Below are 16,825 nucleotides of genomic sequence, written 5' to 3'. Positions count from 1 at the left end.
CCATAATATTTTATTGTCAAATTGTTTTCCATACAACACCCAGTGCTCTTCCCCTTAAGTGCCCTCCACCATCACCACCACCTCTTTTCCCCCCTCCCCCTTCCCCCTCAACCCTCAGTTCATTCTCAGCTTTCAATAGTCTCTCAAGTTTTGCATCCCTCTCTCTCCCCAACTCTCTCTCCCTCCTCCGCTCCCCCTGGTTCTCCATTAGGTCTCTCTTGTTTTCCTGCTAGACCTATGAGTGCAAACATATGGTTTCTGTCCTTCTCTTATCCGTTTTTAATATTAGATCACCTGAGTCAGGTTTGTAGCTATATAAATTTAAGACTAAAATCATTTATATTCACCTTAGGGAAATTAATGTACTCTAATGATGTATTCCAAACTTCCAAATGGCTAACTTTGCTGATTATATTATATAAGAAAAGCCCTTTTGGAGCCAATAATTTGTTTTATTTCTAACCTTAAGTGTTACAATCCTACCAATAGTTTTATGTAGTAGATGGTTTAGTTACATTTGTGCCATCCTCTCAGATATTTGTAATAGTTTGGCTAATATTTGTAAGTGGTTATTATGTGCCATACCCTCTGCCTGGATTCTTTGCATATGTTTTTTCACTTAACCCTAATAATAATCTGGTGGGCTGTAAGTATTATTGTTCCTATTTAATAGTTGAAGAAATTGTCTCAGTAATTTAACACAGTGTCACACACTTAGCTAATACGTGTCAGAGGCTGAACTTGAACCCACACATAGTGACTCCAAAGTTCGTGCTTTACTCTCTGGATAAAAAGTTGCTTTCGTGTCTGACTTCATCTCAGATCATGATCTCCCCATATGTGGGTTTGAGCCCTGCATTGGGCTCCATACTGACAGCTCAGTGCCTAGAGCCTGGTTCGGATTCTGTGTCTCCTCTCTCTCTGCCCCTCCCCTGCTTGCACTGTGTCTCTCTCTCAAAAATAAACATTTAGGGGTGCCTGGGTGGCTCAGTTGGGTAAGCCTCCGACTTCGGCTCAGGTCAGACCTCATGTTCGTGGGTTCGAGCCCTGCGTCGGGCTCTGTGCTGACAGCTAGCTCGGAGCCTGGAGCCTGCTTCTGGTTCTGTGTCTCCTCTCTCTGCCCCTCCCCCTCTCATGCTATGTCTCTGTCTGTATCAAAAATAAATAAAACATTTAAAAAAAAAAACCAAACATTAAAAAAAAAGTTGTGGGGGTTCCTGGGTGGCTCAGTCGGTTAAGCGTCCAACTTGGGCACAGATCATGATCTCGTAGTCTCTGAGTTCCAGCCTGTCTGTGCTGACAGCTCAGAGCCTGGAGCCTGCTTCAGATTCAGTGTCTTTCTGTCTCTCTCTGCCTCTCCCCTGCTTATGCTCTGTCTCTGTTTCTCTCTCAAAAATAAACATTAAAAAAAATAGTTGCTATTTTTATCCCACATTTGTATAGTATTTTAAAATCCTTTCCTCAGATTGTCTTCTACTTAAAATTTTTTACCTCATTTTATCTTCCTCCACTATGGTAGGTAAGATTATTGTCTCTGAAAATAGATAAACCCAAAACCTCATGGTGGAGCACAAATGAACATTTATTTCTCATCACACAGAAAACTTGTGGATGAGTCAGGTATCCAGATTCCTTCCATCTTGTGACTCAGTTGCCCCTATGGCCTGCTTGGAGTCCCCACTAAGATTACTAGTGAGAGCTCCAAGGGTGTTTGAAGGGCTGATTTAGGGACCGGTTCTGAAAGGAGCATACATCATTGTACTCACATTGCATTGGTCAGGGCTAGACACATGACTGCATCTAGCTACAAGTGGAATGAAAAATGTGGTCCTCCTTTGTGCTCAGGAGGAAAATGAAAAGGTGAGTATATAATACCTCTGCCACAACTGTGTTTTCCCTGTTTTACCGATGACACAGAGAAGTTGTTACTGAACGAAAGCCACAAAACCACTTGGTAACAATAAATAGAACCCAGATTTCCTTAGGGCTGTGTATAATATGCCATTGTTTCTGAGGAGACACTCTAATAATTGAAAGGCATTTAGACTGTATTTCCATTATCATTGTTGATTCTTTCTCATTGGACATGAAATATTTTACCTCTTTGTGTCCATATATTTTAAATGGAGATATTGTTATTGACTTTATAAAGAATGACAAACTTAAAAACATTTTCCAGTGGTAATTGCCATTTTAAGTGAAGATGACATAATAGCATAAGAATATCTTTATATACCTATTTATAATCAATTGTCCTTTGAATATACAATATTGATTAGCCTTTATTTGTATAATTTTGTTTCTTAAATGTGTGACCGATTATTCTAGACTATCTGCATACCTCATGTTTGTTGTTGCATTGGAACCTGAGGCATTTGTTTTAGGAATGAAAGTTGTTTAACTTTCCCTGAAACTTAACTCTTTTGGAAAGAACTGCAACTTCATATCTTAGTGGAATACAAGTATGTTTTAACTGAGGTAATAATTAGTATAGATACAAATATCATACTAATATAAATTACTGAGAGCAGAAAATTTACAGAAACTGATATTAACTTTTACAGAAATTCCAACATCTCAGCAGTAGCTGTTAACTTTTGTTATGCTTTAGGCTTCTTGGAGAATATCTTGAAAGCTATGGCTTCCAGGGTGGCTCAGTTGGTTAAGCGTCCAACTTGTGCTCAGGTCATGATCTCACAGTTCCTGGATTCAAGCCCCACGTCAGGCTCTGTGCTGACCGCTAGCTCAGAGCCTGGAGCCTGTCTTCAGATCTTGTGACTCCTTCTCTCTCTGACTCTCCCCTGCTCACACTGTCTCTCTCTCTCTCTCTCTCTCTCTCTCAAAAATAAATAAAAACATTTTAAAAAATTAATGAAAAAAGCATGACTTCTGTCCCTAGGATATACATATATTCATGATTTTAGTATACCATTTTAGATTCTTCATGTATTTCTTTGAAGCCTATCTATGTATTAGCTGTTACTTTTAAGCACGTTTATCCTTCTCCAAAAATGTATTGTTGTGCATATTATATTTTTACTTTAACAGATTTTGTAAGAAGATGTTTAATAATTGAGAGTTTTTATAAGAGAGTTTGTCCTCTTAATGTTATTTGGACAGCAAGAATTATGCCCAGAGCCTTCACTGCTGCTACAGCTGAATTTGACAGCTATATTGGAGGATAGGTTTATTAGAGGAAAACATGACTTTTCCAGATTTGAAAATGAATGGCATAATAACTTAAATCTTAAAAAAAAAAACCACTTTAAACACCTGGGACACCTGGGTGGCTCAGTCAGTTAAGCATCTGACTTCTGCTCAGGTCATGATCTCATGGTTCATGAGTTTGAACCCTGTGTCGGGCTCTGTGCCAAAATCATGGAGCCTGGAGCCTGCTTCAGATTCTTGTCTCCTCACTCTCTCTTTCTCTCACTCTGCCCCTTCCCCCACTTGACTTCGGTCTCTCTTAAAAGTAAACATTAAAAATTTTTTAAAACAATAATCTTTTGAGTAACAGCATAGTTTATTATGATAAACTTTAATGGTTTATCTTTGTTTAGAGAAAGGCATATATGAAAATCCCAAAATGTTAATGCCTCATACTTCTTTTAATGAGATGGTTCTGATTTGCACAAGCTCTATTTACTTTGGGCCAAAATTAGCTTATGTGTGGACATATCATTTCAAGCACATTACTTTTAGGTAATTCTGGGGTTTTTTGGTAGTCAATTGCTTTGTTAAATTGTACCTAGCCATATTTAAATTTGATAAGTTGTTGTTTACAACCCTCTATGTAGGAGATAGTATGGAAAAATAGGTACTTCCTTTTCTTACTCTCTTTGGAATCTTTATTTAACACTAGAGAAAGGGTAGAGCCAAGAATATGAGTCAGGTTTTGAAGATTTCCCCCACTGTTTATTAATCAGTATTGGTTCCTGAAGTTATGAACTGGGACTTAAACGAATGTTCTCTATACTAGATCATTTGGTCAGATAACCAGTGATTCCTTTTTGTATAAATAAAGTTGTCAGCTATTTACAGTGTCAGAAAACCATTGTTATTATGAAAAATAGAGTTGCTGTGAATAGCTTTCTTTTAGGAAGAAAGGTTTAAAATGATTTTGAGAAGTATTTGTTTAGATTATGGGACTACCATATATGCCCAGATATAAAATCACATTTTTTTTTCAAAACTATGCTTAAGAAGAAAGGGAATTGCTTGATTTCAACTTAGGTCCTTGCAGAGTCACTTACATTATTATTTAGGGGAGACCTAGTCTGGAATCTCTTTGTTCAGTGCATGGTTTTTTGGTGCACTATGAAAATTTTACAGAACAGGGGCCTTGGCTGTTTTGTTCACTATTGTTTGTCTACCACCTAGAAGAATATTTGGCACATGATAGGCATTGGACATATTTATTGAAAGACTAAATGAATTTATACTTAAACAGGTTATTTATAGTAAAAAGGTAAAAAGTTTAACAGATTTAGTTATTCCTAGAAGCCATTACAATTGCAAGTAAGGATAATACAAGAATACCTTTTAGAGATCAGTTTCTAAGAGCAGTACAGTAACTTTATATTATAGAATATATATAATACAATATATTGTATTTAACATTAAGCTAAGATTTCGTATGACAGCATCATATACAGATTCGAGAATACTGTATCTGAGAACGTGGGTGAAAATATCCTTTGGAAAACTGCTAAATGTTTTCCAGAAAAATCTATGCAGGTTTCCTCTTGAGGAAAAGGCCATGCAGCACAGGACAGCTGGAAATCAAGCAGGAAGCCAGAGTCTTACTGGTTTGAGGTGTCAAGGGGATAGAGTTGGGGAGTGCCAGAATGGCTGGAAATTGAGTGGATATACACTTACAGTAGGATAGCCTTAAAATTTGTAAATAAAATCTCCCCCCACACCTGGATGACCCCTGAGTGTGCATGGGAGATTCCACAGAGCTCAGTGGAAAACAAAAGCTGTAAGACTGAAAACACTAACTAGAGTTGTTAGCAGCTATCCTTAGCAGGGGAGACAGAGTTTGATTCCCACCAAGTTAAAGGGGCTTGGTACATGTGTTCTTTAGGACACATTCGGAAATAGGGTAAGCCAAGCCTCCACAAGTTCAGTGACTTAATTAGCCATTGATTTAACTGCCAAGTATAATAAAAATTCTCACTATTCAGGAGAAGGTCAGAGGCTTTAAATGTTTCTATGGCATATCATCCACAATATCTAGTTTACAATAGGCTGTTGCCAGACATTGAAGAACCAGGAAAATATGACTTAATGTCAGTACCATCTCCCCCAAATGGTAGCAGACCCTAATATCAGCAGAATTAGACTTTAAAGCAACTGTAATATTTTCAGTGACTTAAAGGGAGTATCATGATAATGACTGAACAGATGGGTGATCCCAGTGGAGACATGAAAACTATAAAAAAGAATAGACATTCTAGAACTGAAAAGTACAATATTTGAAATGAAAATTTCACTGAATGGATTGAACAGAAGATTGGGGATGGCAGAGGTAGAAGTTGGTGAACTTGGAGATCAATAAAAGTTTGTCAGTCTAAAGAATGGACAAGAAACAGTACAAAAAGTGAACAGAGCCTCAGTGGCCAATAGGACAGTATTAAACTGTCTAACATAGGAGTGACAGAGGCAAATGAGGCAGAGTAAAAAAAAATATTTGAAGAAGTCATTGCCAGAAAGTTCACTTATTCAATTTAAATCACTTTCTAATCCAAGAAATGAAGTGAATCCCAAGTAGGATAAATACAATGAAAACCGTATCTAGGCACATCTTAAACTGCTGAGTTTCAAAGGTAGAAAAAAAATGCAGCCAAAGGAGAGGCGGGGGAAAGACACATTACATACAAGGAATTAAAACATCAATGAAGGATGACTTATCAGAAATGATAGAGGTTAGAAGACAATGGAATGACCTATTTAAAGTTCCAAAACGATATGGGGCACTTGGGTGATTCAGTCAGTTAAGTGTCCAACTTTGGCTCTAGTCATTATCTTGCGGTTCATGGGTTTAAGCCCCATGTCAGGCTCTGTGCTGACAGCTCAGAGCTTGAAGCCTACTTTGGATTCTGTGTTTCTCTCTGTCTCTGTCTGCCACTCCTCAGGTCGTATGCTGTCTCTCAAAAATGAATAAACATTTAGAACATTTTAAAAATAAAGTTCAAAAAGATAAAGCTGTCAACCTGGAATTCTGAATTTAGCAAAAATATCCATAAAACATGAAGGTTAAATAAGGACATCTTTTATATAAACAAAAGTTGAGAGAATTCACTGTAAGGAAACCTGCACACTGGAAATGCTAGAATGCTCCTCAGGCTGGAGGGAAATGACCCCAGGTGAAACTTGTATCCTCAAAATGGAATGAATACCAAAAATGATATATGTATCAATAAATAGATTTTATCCTCTGAACATATTTTATGAGCTTGTGAAACAAACAATTTACAGAAGAGCTTTGTATATATGACTTAATAAAAATTTTAAATGTCTTCAAAACATCACAAAATTAAAGGCAAATGCTAGAAAGTAAGTATCGAAAGCGTAAAATCAAAGAGGAACATTAATATCCCAGTGTAAAAATGGACCAAAAAATACCAACAGATAAAAGAAATAGGACAGTGAGTGTGAACAAATGTTTGATTTGTTTAGTAATCAGAAATGGAAATTGAAGTACTTACAATTTTTTGTGACTCAGAAAAAGCTATTGAAATAACATAGGATGTTGGTAAGAATTCAGAGAAATAAGCACCTTTCTGACTGGTGGGAGGACAAATTGCAACAAAAGAGCTTGGTAGTTTATTTCAGAAGCTTATTTTAGAAGTCCATACCACCTAGATAGCAAGAATTCATATACTAAGATGTAGCTTATTAAATATGTGGGAAGTGTGGGTGGAAAAGAGATGATTATTCAACAACTGGTGTTGAGGTAATAGCTATTTAGAAAGCATAAATTTTGGTATGTGTTTATTCCTAACATTAAATTGAAATGGATGAAAGATTTAAGCAGAAAGATAAACTATAGAAGTACCAAAAGGAAACATGAGAGAGTTTTAAAAATATAATCTTGGAGTGAACAAGACTTTCAAGAAAATTTGGAATACCTATATTGGAAAATTGCTATACACAAGGACAAATTTTTAAAAATGTATTTGACACATAAAAGCAAGTGTTCTTTCTATATACATAGGTTTTATACATCAGTTAGGAAAAGTCCAACAGTGCGATATAAGCATGTGGTTAGGTCATAGGAAATGAAATATAAATGACTTATGAACATGTGATAAATACTAAAAATATCTTTCCCACTAAAGCAAATGTTCTTTGTCTCCTGGTCTCACATATGATACCAAATACATAGTCATTGTAATTTAAAAGCTTTTTTTATTCATCTTCTCCCAACTTTGCAACATAAGTGTATATTCCTGAAGAAGTTTAGTAGCCTTTTATGCTTTTCAATATAGAATACACTGTCTAAAATAGAAAGTCTTGTCTATCTTCTTTTACTCTTTCACTTGAATATAAGATAGCTCAGGCTTCACTAGTAACCAAAACTAGTGAGCAGTAGAAGCTCTGGTGGGGATTTCTATACCTATTTCCTCCTCATTTAAAAACAAAAATGGAAACAGAGGGAGGCAAATTTAAGAGACTCTTAAATATGGAAAACAAACTAAAGGTTGCTGGAGGGGAATAAGGTGGAGGGATGGGCTAAATGGGGGATGGACATTAAGGAGGGCACTTGTTGGGATGAACACTAGGTGTTCTGTGGAAGTGATGAATCACTAAATTCTCCTGAAACCATTAGTACACTACATGTTAACCAACTTGTATTTAAATAAAATTTTTTAAAAACACATATAAATCGGCCAAAAAAGAAAAAAAAGACTTTATATTTAGCTATTCTTTTCAATAGTGCTTGTAAATATTTTGTGCTACTTTCCTTACATGCAAGTTTTTTTTATTAAAAAAAATTTTTTTTGTTTATTTCTTTTTGAGACAGAGAATGAGTGGGGGAGGGTCAGAGAGAGAGGGAGACACAAAATCTGAAACAGGCTTCAGGCTCTGAGCTGTCACCACAGAACCCAATTTGGGACTCAAACCCACAAACTGTGAGATCATGACCTGAGCCGAAGTTGGACACAACCAATGGAGTCACCCAGGTGCCCCACGTGCAAGTTTTTAGAGGTACTAAACATCTATGTGTCAGACATCTAAAAAAAAACAAAAACAAAACCTAAAATTAACAGTTGTGGTACTTTTTGCTCTTATACTTAGAATTTAGACCATCAGCACAGAATTACTGGATTTTCTATTTTAACCTTTTTGAGAAGTCACAGAAGAAACCTAATTTTAGCTGAATAACAGGCAAAACCAGATCAGGAGTATAAAGGAATTTTCTCTTGGAAGTGATTTATTGTCTATAAACTTTTTTGCCCTGGCTTCTACACTTGCAGAATACCCTCTTATTAGTTTTAAATCATTTAGCATGTGGGTGGCTATTTAGGTGCTACTAAAGTATTTATGATTAGGAGATGTTTATTGGGGGAAATCTTCAATCTGTAATTCTTGAAGTTATATAGTGTTAAGATACTGTTTTATTTCTCCTGTAACACTCATGAGATAAAGGTTCTTGTCTTTTCACAGTATAAAAAGGGGTATAGAAAGCTGTATCCCTTAATATAAGGATCATACAGTGATAGCAAACCAAAGGTAAAGATATGAACAGAATCCTCAGTTCCTCATTTCCACTTATGTGTGCTCTGCTTCATAATTCAATCAAAGTTTATTAGACATCTGCTATAAGGTACACATTGTGTTAGGGACTAGGAATACAAGGCTTTTCTTTTGTTTCACTTCAGCTAACATTTAGCATAGTGCCAGGTTTTTTTAGGTACTTTTAGCACATGTCTACTTTATTCTTCTAACATGTATTTGTAGTGGAGATCACAGACTCAATAATATACCTTATACAGGGATTTTAGCTAAACAGGTCTTGTCTCCAAAATTCTCCTCTTTATGTATCCAGTACTGGATTTGTTTGTTGGTTTGTTTGCCTTTCCAGATCTACTCTTAACCATTCTCTGCCTTCCTCTGTGCCCCAGAGGGAGTTGACTTCTAAGGACTGCCTTGTTTGGCCTTCTTTGTTGGACTTAGCCAATGTGAGGCATTGGCAGGATGTTGGAGAGCCAGAGAGAATAGCTGGATCTTATTCTTTCAGTTGCTGTTGTACAGCTCTTCAGTAATTGCTCCCTCTGGCCCCTTCATTCCAAAGGGTGGCATTGGGTTCCTGAATACTTTGCCATCTCTTTTTGGTTCCTTTAACCCTGCCCACACTTTTTTAAATGTGCATTTCAGATACTTCCTTGAGAATACTTTGTGTTTGCTGGGACCCAATTGATACATACAGCTTTTCTTAAACCATGGGTTCCTATTTGTTTGAATTTGAGCCTTCTGACTGTTCTTATCTCTCCTGTGTTTATAAATTGTTTAAAATATGGTATATATTTTCATTTAAAACAGTATTATAATTGTTGATTAGATGCTTTCATCTAGAATGTTCAATTTCTGTACTTTTTAGAAAGTATAAAAAAAATAGTGTTCCAAATTAGATGCACGAGTCAGTACAAAGTTATTAGCACTTATACTAAATTAATCTTTAGTCTGCAAAGCTTTGACACATGTTGGTAGAAAATATCTTTGTTTTGGGCCACTCCTATTTCGTATTTTCTCACGTATTCTCAAGAGGTAGAAAAAAGTAAGAATGAAGTGATACTGACTTAACAGAGATCTAAACACTAGACTAGAGAAGGTTAGATAAGCAAGTGCAGATCCTTGTCCTTCTCAATACCAGTCTTAGGTGATACTCTTCAATTGAAGCACATTAAAAGGTTAAGAGTGGGGCTCATTTGCCAGTGATAAAACTAATTCTCCAGCCATTTTCTTCACGGGCATGAGTGTGTAGCAGCAACTGTGGCAATCTTGGTTACTTGTCAGTTATGCTAGACTGAAAAGGAGGGAAAGGAGAGACATTTCTCATAGCCAATTAACAGGTGACGAGAATTCTTATACCATTCATGTGACAATGATAATGATTATAGATATTTAGGTGAAAATACATAATTTAGGGTCTACTTGTATTTTATTATTGTTTTCTGTTTCAGTAGTTAACCTCTTTTGGCATTTTTAATTACCGATCCCTACTTTTATTTTGGGTATTCCTACTAAACCAATTACCATAATGTTATGGAGCCCCACTTCAGTTATCTTCTCCCCCCTCACCGCCGTATATTATCAATGCTTGACAAATCCTGTGATAGTACATCAATTTAAAGAGCTTCCAACATTGGTGATTATTAGGAGTTGGGTATATTTCAAATTATATCATTAGTACATTTTTGTCATTCATCTTCTCTTCCTGTCCTGAAATGGTATGAACTCTTCTATTGTACCATGCAAACATCTAGGCTTTTATATATAATTTATTATGTATTTAATCCAGTAGACCTGATATTTCTCTTTGTAGACTTAACATGAACTAATTGTACTTTTAAGTTTCTTTTCATTATTTTTTTTGGTTGAAGAGCTGCTTTTATTTATTTGTTTTTATTTGATAGTTTATTGCCAAGTTGGTTTCAATATAACACCCAGTGCTCTTCCCCACAAGTGCCCTCCTCCATGACCATCACCCCCATCCCCTTTCCTCCTCCCTCTGCAGCCTTCCGTTTGATTTTAGTATTCAGGAGTCTTGCATGATTTGCCTCCCTCCCTCTTGCTAACTTTCTTTTCCTCTCCTCCCCCTTCCCATGATCCCTTGTTAGGTTTCTCCTGATAGACCTATGAGTGCAAACATATGGTATTTGTCCTTCTCTATCTGACTTATTTCGCTTAACATGACACCCTCGAGGTCCATCCACTTTGCTACAAATGGCCAGATTTCATGCTTTCTCATTGCCATGTAGTACTCCATTGTGTATATATACCACATCTTCTTTATCCATTCATCAGGTGATGGACATTTAGGTTCTTTCCATGATTTGGCTCTTGTTGACAGTGCTGCTATGCAGCACATGTGCCCCTATTTTACTTATTTTGAGAGAGAGAGAGAGTGTGAACAGGGGAGGGATAGAGGGAGATGAAGAATCCCAAGCAGGCTCCCTGCTGTCAGTGCAGAGCCCATCACAGATCTAGATCCCACAAACTGTGAGGCCATGACCTGAATCAAAATCAAGAGTCAGCCACTTAACATGCTGAGCCACCCTGAACTAATTGGACAGACAGACAGAAAGAAAAGACATATGTGTCTAGGAATAACAGTGGAAAAAAGACTGATATTTTCTTGTAGTTATGGAGTAATATCACTTCAGTGACATTGTATCTTTTAAGAAATACTCATTTGGCATTTCTTCATGGGGTTTATATTCATGGCACCATCTTGGCTCTGTTGTATTAAAAAATCACAAGTTCTACCTTAGAAACCTTATTGGGGTGCCTGGGTGGCTCAGTTTGTTAAGCATCTAACTTTGGCTCAGCTCATGATCTCCTCGTTTGTGAGTTTTGAGCCCCGCATCAGACTCTGTGCTGACAGCTCAGAGCCTGGAGCCTGCTTTGGATTCTGTATCTCCCTCTCTCGCTGCCCTCCCTCCCTCATGCTTGTTCGTTCATTCTCTCTCTCTCACACAGAAATAAATAAACATTTAAAAATGTATTAAAAACCTTACTAAAAAGTTAATCAGGAAAGAAAAACAAAGTGAACAAAGTAAAATTTCATCTGAGTTATGAAAATTGAGTACAGTTTGAGGAGGAAAGAAGAGGAAGTGGCATTTCAGACAGCGAGAATGGCTCGAATGAGACATGGAGTTGAAGGATGGCTCTGGATGATATGCAAGATGTAATTGTCTTTCATTTTCTGAGATAATTTTTGATATCCTGATAGCAACTGCAGAAGTTGTTTCCTGAAGGCACCTGTGCACTGATGATGCTACTGAGGCTGAGATATCAGAAGACCTGAATTTAACCCCTAACCCTATTGTTTACTAACCTTTCAATATTTACTTTCTCTGAACTTCAGTTTGCTTATCTATCAAATAAGGTTAATAATACATATTCTATAGGATATGAGGTTTGAATCAAGACACAAATAAAAAAACACTTTTAAACTCTAATGTGTAGTAGTAGTATTTTATATAACATTTTTCTCTTCTTTTTCCTACCAGCAACCCAACCATTTGTTTTAAAAACTCAATAATTTTTTCTTAATGGAATGTGCATTTCTGAAGCAGAACATAATACAGATTCCTATAGTTGATAGTTTATTTTTTCCCTTTGATAAGTCTTTTATTTTATTTTTTTTTTAGGTTTATTTATTTTAAGAGAGAGTACAAGCAGGGGAGGGACAGAGAGAGAGAATCCCAAGCAGGCTCCACACTGTTAGGACAGAGCTTGGTGCACTGTGAGATCATGACTTGAGCTGAAATCAAGAGCCTAATGCTCAAACTGACTGAGTCATCTAGGCATCTTTTTTATTTAATTGTAAAGAGAGCATACAAGCAGGAGAGAGGGGCAGAGAGAGAGAGAGAGAGAGAGATTGAGAGAGTATCTTAGCAGGTGCCGTGCTCATCACAGAGGCCTATGCTGGGCTCAGTCCCACCACCCTGGGATCATGACCTGAGAAGGAATCAACAGTCCAACACTCAGTGGGCTGAGCCATTCAGGTGCCCCAGTAGTTTACTTTAAAAAGTTTAAAAAGTTGAGTTCATGGTGCACCTGGGTGGCTCAGGTCATGATCTCCTGGCTGGTGAGTTCAGGCCCCCCTCATCGGGTTCTATGCTGACAGCTCAGAGCCTGAGGCCTGTTTCAGATTCTATGTCTCCCTCTCTCTCTGTGTCTTCCCCACTTGTGCTCTCTCCCAAAAAATAAACAAACATAAAAAATAAAAAGTTGAGTTCAGAAAGAATAGTACTGTATTAAATGATGCAAACAGTAGGTTTTTATTTTTCACTAGAGAGTGAAGTTGATTTTTTTCTAAAAATAAGTTCACTGAAAAAAAAATCTTTTTAATTTCACACATTTTGTCATCTGTCCAAATTGGCAGAATTTCTCTAGTACTTTCTTTTTTTTAGTGGTTTAGGGTGCAGTCTTAGAAATCCCAAGTTAGCCAAAGTTCCCTTAATTGAGGCATTCCTAATACTGTTGAGTCATGTGCTTATAGATACTTCTATGGATTATTTCTCCAGAAAGATAGTCAGTAAATTATGCAAAATTTTAAATAAGTCTCTTTTGTCATCTCTCTACCATAGGTTAAGGGGTACCTCACTGTAACCCAGTAGGCTGATAATGACTAATAAACAGAATTGTTGTTTTTAATGGAAGTTTTATTTTTTTGTACCTAAAATAATGAAAAACAAGGAGCCTTGTTTCAGAAGCTTAGGCCTATGGAGTTTTGTTTTTAAGTGAGTATTTTAAGTCTCCTTAGTATTAGTGGTTCTTAATCAGGGCGTTCCACTGAATAACTGACTAAATATATAACATGTGAACTCTGGACTCTATCCTTTTTTTGACTGGTTAGCTTTAGGGCATAATGTTTTTTGTTTTTGTTAGCTTTAGGGCAAAATGGGTTTTTTTGGTTGTTTGTGGTGTTCGATTAGTTTCTTTTTAACTCTAAATAGTAGATGCTCATGATAAAATTTTAAGCTCTACAGAAGGCAGAAAGTCAATACTAGATTGTACTCTACAAGGTAACCACTGTTAATGGTTTCTTAATATTTTCCCAGAAATTATGTATGTATGTAAGCCTATGTGAGTGTGTTTTCCCCCCACAAATATGCTCATATTATACACACTATTTTGCAATTATTCACTCAGCTTTATATAGAGAGAGCTTTCCACATCATTGCACATAAATTGTGGTTGGTTCATTTATGTTTACCAGTCCCCTGTTAGACACTTGGGTTATTTTCAGATTTTGTGTGGGTTTTTTGGTTTTATTTTGTTTGCTTCTAACAACTAGGCTGCAGTGAATTTCCTTGCATGCTCTCTTTGCACACTTGTGTCCTTTTATATTCTGAAGGATACGTTTTAGATGTAGGATTGCTGGTCAAAGAATATTTCCGTTTTGAAGTTTAATAGAAAATGCCAATTAGTTCCCCAAAATTGTGCTGATTTGCTTGCACTCTTCCCAACAGTAGATGCTTCTTTCAGTTCGCACTCACCAACCCATTACAACCTTTGTCAATCTAATGTGTACAAAGAGGGTATCTTAATGTTTAATTTTTAGTTGTGATTATTGTTAAAAATTGTATCCTATCTTTCTAATTTTTGTACTTCTTTTTTCTCCAAACATCCTCCTGTATCATTGCTCATTTTGCTATCAGGATATGCTTTTTTTTTTAATTAATGTGTTAAAGCTGTTTGTGTAGTGGGGAAATTTGTTCATTGTTATACTTGTTTTTCTGGCATATTGTCTATTTTATAGTATTTTTTACCATATAGAAATATTAAAGTTTTAGTATTCAAGTTTGTTTGTTTTCCCTTTGAGGCATATTTGTGTATTTACACAATGTTTTAGAAGGATTTCCTAAATAGGATGAATACATGTTTCAATTTGTTTCTGTTATTCTAGTTTCAATATTAAGAGTGCTTCTCTGCACTCTTACAAGTTCTCTTTTGGATAAAAAATTATAGTATAAAAGTATATATTTTGAAAAATACCCAGGTGGTCCTGATTAAGTACCATTGGTTTAAGTGACAAATTCTTAGGATAAGTTTCCCAAGATAGATAGATTCCCTCTGTACTATTCTGTGATAAATATATCGCACTCTGGAGTAAGAAGGCATTTTTCAGATGCAAGGTAAAATAACCTACAAAGAAGAAAATAAGCAGAAAGTTTTAGTAAAACCTACTGTCTTACCCTGTATTTTCCTCAGAATTGGTAGTGAATGCTGCAGATAATGGGAAAATAAAAACTGATGGACAAGAATAAGGTTCATCTGAATGAAATGTTTTTCTGTATTTTGTATTGGGAAATCAATGTGACTTTCTTAAGGATATGCATAGATATCAGCTCAGGAAGCTTTTTTTTTTTTTTTTAATACAATTACTCATTCAGTAAAGTATATTAAACGTAATTTGTAGGTCAGTGATTTATCACAGAGAACATACCATTGTAACCAGTACATATGTCAAAGTTCCCTTTGTGCCTCCTCGCAAAGGGTAGCTATAATCTTGACTTCTATCATCATAGATTAGCTCTACTTGCTTTTGAACTTTATTTAAATAGAATTATACATATAGTGTGCCACCTTTTGTGTGAGATTCATTCTTGTTTTGTGTGAAGTGGTATTTTGTTCATTTTCATTGATTTCTACTATTCTAGAATGTGTATATATCACAATTCTGTTGTTGGAAGTGTGGGTTGCATCTAGTATTTTGGTTTACTATAACTAATGCTATTAATTTTGTTATGTACCTCTTTTGATGCATGTATGCATTCATTTTTCTTGTGCAGTTATTTCTAGTAATAATTGGGTGATAGAGTTCTCTATATGATCAAATTTACTAGATACCGTTAAACAGTTTTCCAAAGTAATTGTGCCGTTTTCTATTCCCACCCGCAATCCACATCTTTGCTAATACTTTTTTATTTTTGAGAGAAAGAGAGAGGCAGAGAGAGGGGGAGACAGAGAATCCCAAGCAGGCTTCTCACCTTTAGTGCAGAGCCTAATGTGGGGCTGGAACCCATGAGCCATGAAATCATGACCTGAGCTGAAATCAAGAGTGGGATGCTTAACCAACGGAGCCACCCAGGCTTCTTTTGCTAATGCTTGGAAATGTCAGTCTGAACTTTAGCCATTCTGCTGGGTGTGTATCTCAACCTGCCTTTGATGTGCACCTCCCTGATGATAAATGATGTTGACACTGTTCATATCCTTCTGTGAAGTGCCTGTTAAGTCCCTTGCCCATTTTTCTTTATTATAATTTTACTTATTTCAAGAAAGAGCTTGCAAGTGTGCACAAGCAGGGCAGGGGGAGAGAGAGAATCCCAAGCAGGCTCCACATTATCATCAGGGAGCCTGATGTGGGGCTCAAACTCATAAACCATGAGAACATGACCTGAGCAAAAATCAAGAGTCAGAGGTTTAACCAAATGAACTACCCAGGCACACAACCTCCATTTTTCTTTTTGATGATCTGTTTTGACTTATTGATATTTAAGTATTGTTTACATATTTGGGTACTGGTCCTTTACTGTATGTGGCAAATGTCTTGTCCCATTCCCTTATTACTGTCTTTTGGGTTTATATTATACTCCAATTTGTCAGTCATTTCTTTTATAGTTAGTACTTTTGTTCTGTTTAAGAAATCTTTTCACTGAAATACTGTCTTCTATTGACTTCTAGAAACCTTATGATTTTACTTGCAGACTTAGTGGAATGGATTTTTATGCATGAGGTGAGCTGTAGGTCAAGTTCCTTTTCTCACATGGTAACCAATAAAACAGCACTATGTTGTTTTGTCTTTGAAAAGGCCATTCTTAGTGCTCAGTAATGTAACCTTTGACTTAAATCAAGTATCCACTAATATGTGGGACTTTTTTTCTGGACTGTATTTTGCTCCATTGGTCTTTGTATCCAACTTTGTGTGATATACCACCATATTGTCTTAATTACTGTAACCTTAAAAGTCATTACATCTGGCAGTTAAGAGCATGCACATGTGCACACACACACACAGTTGCTCTTCAAGATTGTATAAGGTATACTCAGTCCTTTGTATTTGTGTGAATATTTTATTGTCAGT

The 16,825-nt window shown here is 36.3% G+C and overlaps 1 protein-coding gene across 1 annotated transcript in view; it reads left to right on the top strand.

The window, feature by feature from the left end:
* RNF19A (ring finger protein 19A, RBR E3 ubiquitin protein ligase) overlaps positions 1–16,825 on the top strand; it is a 56,900-nt gene that overhangs the window by 7,036 nt on the left and 33,039 nt on the right. The gene's annotated exons all lie outside the window — the stretch shown is intronic.

This window comes from Suricata suricatta, chromosome 15, assembly GCF_006229205.1.
Source record: "Suricata suricatta isolate VVHF042 chromosome 15, meerkat_22Aug2017_6uvM2_HiC, whole genome shotgun sequence".
NCBI lineage: Eukaryota > Metazoa > Chordata > Mammalia > Carnivora > Herpestidae > Suricata > Suricata suricatta.
The sequence above is the reverse complement of the archived record's forward strand: the minus strand, read 5'-3'. Positions and strand labels throughout refer to the sequence as shown.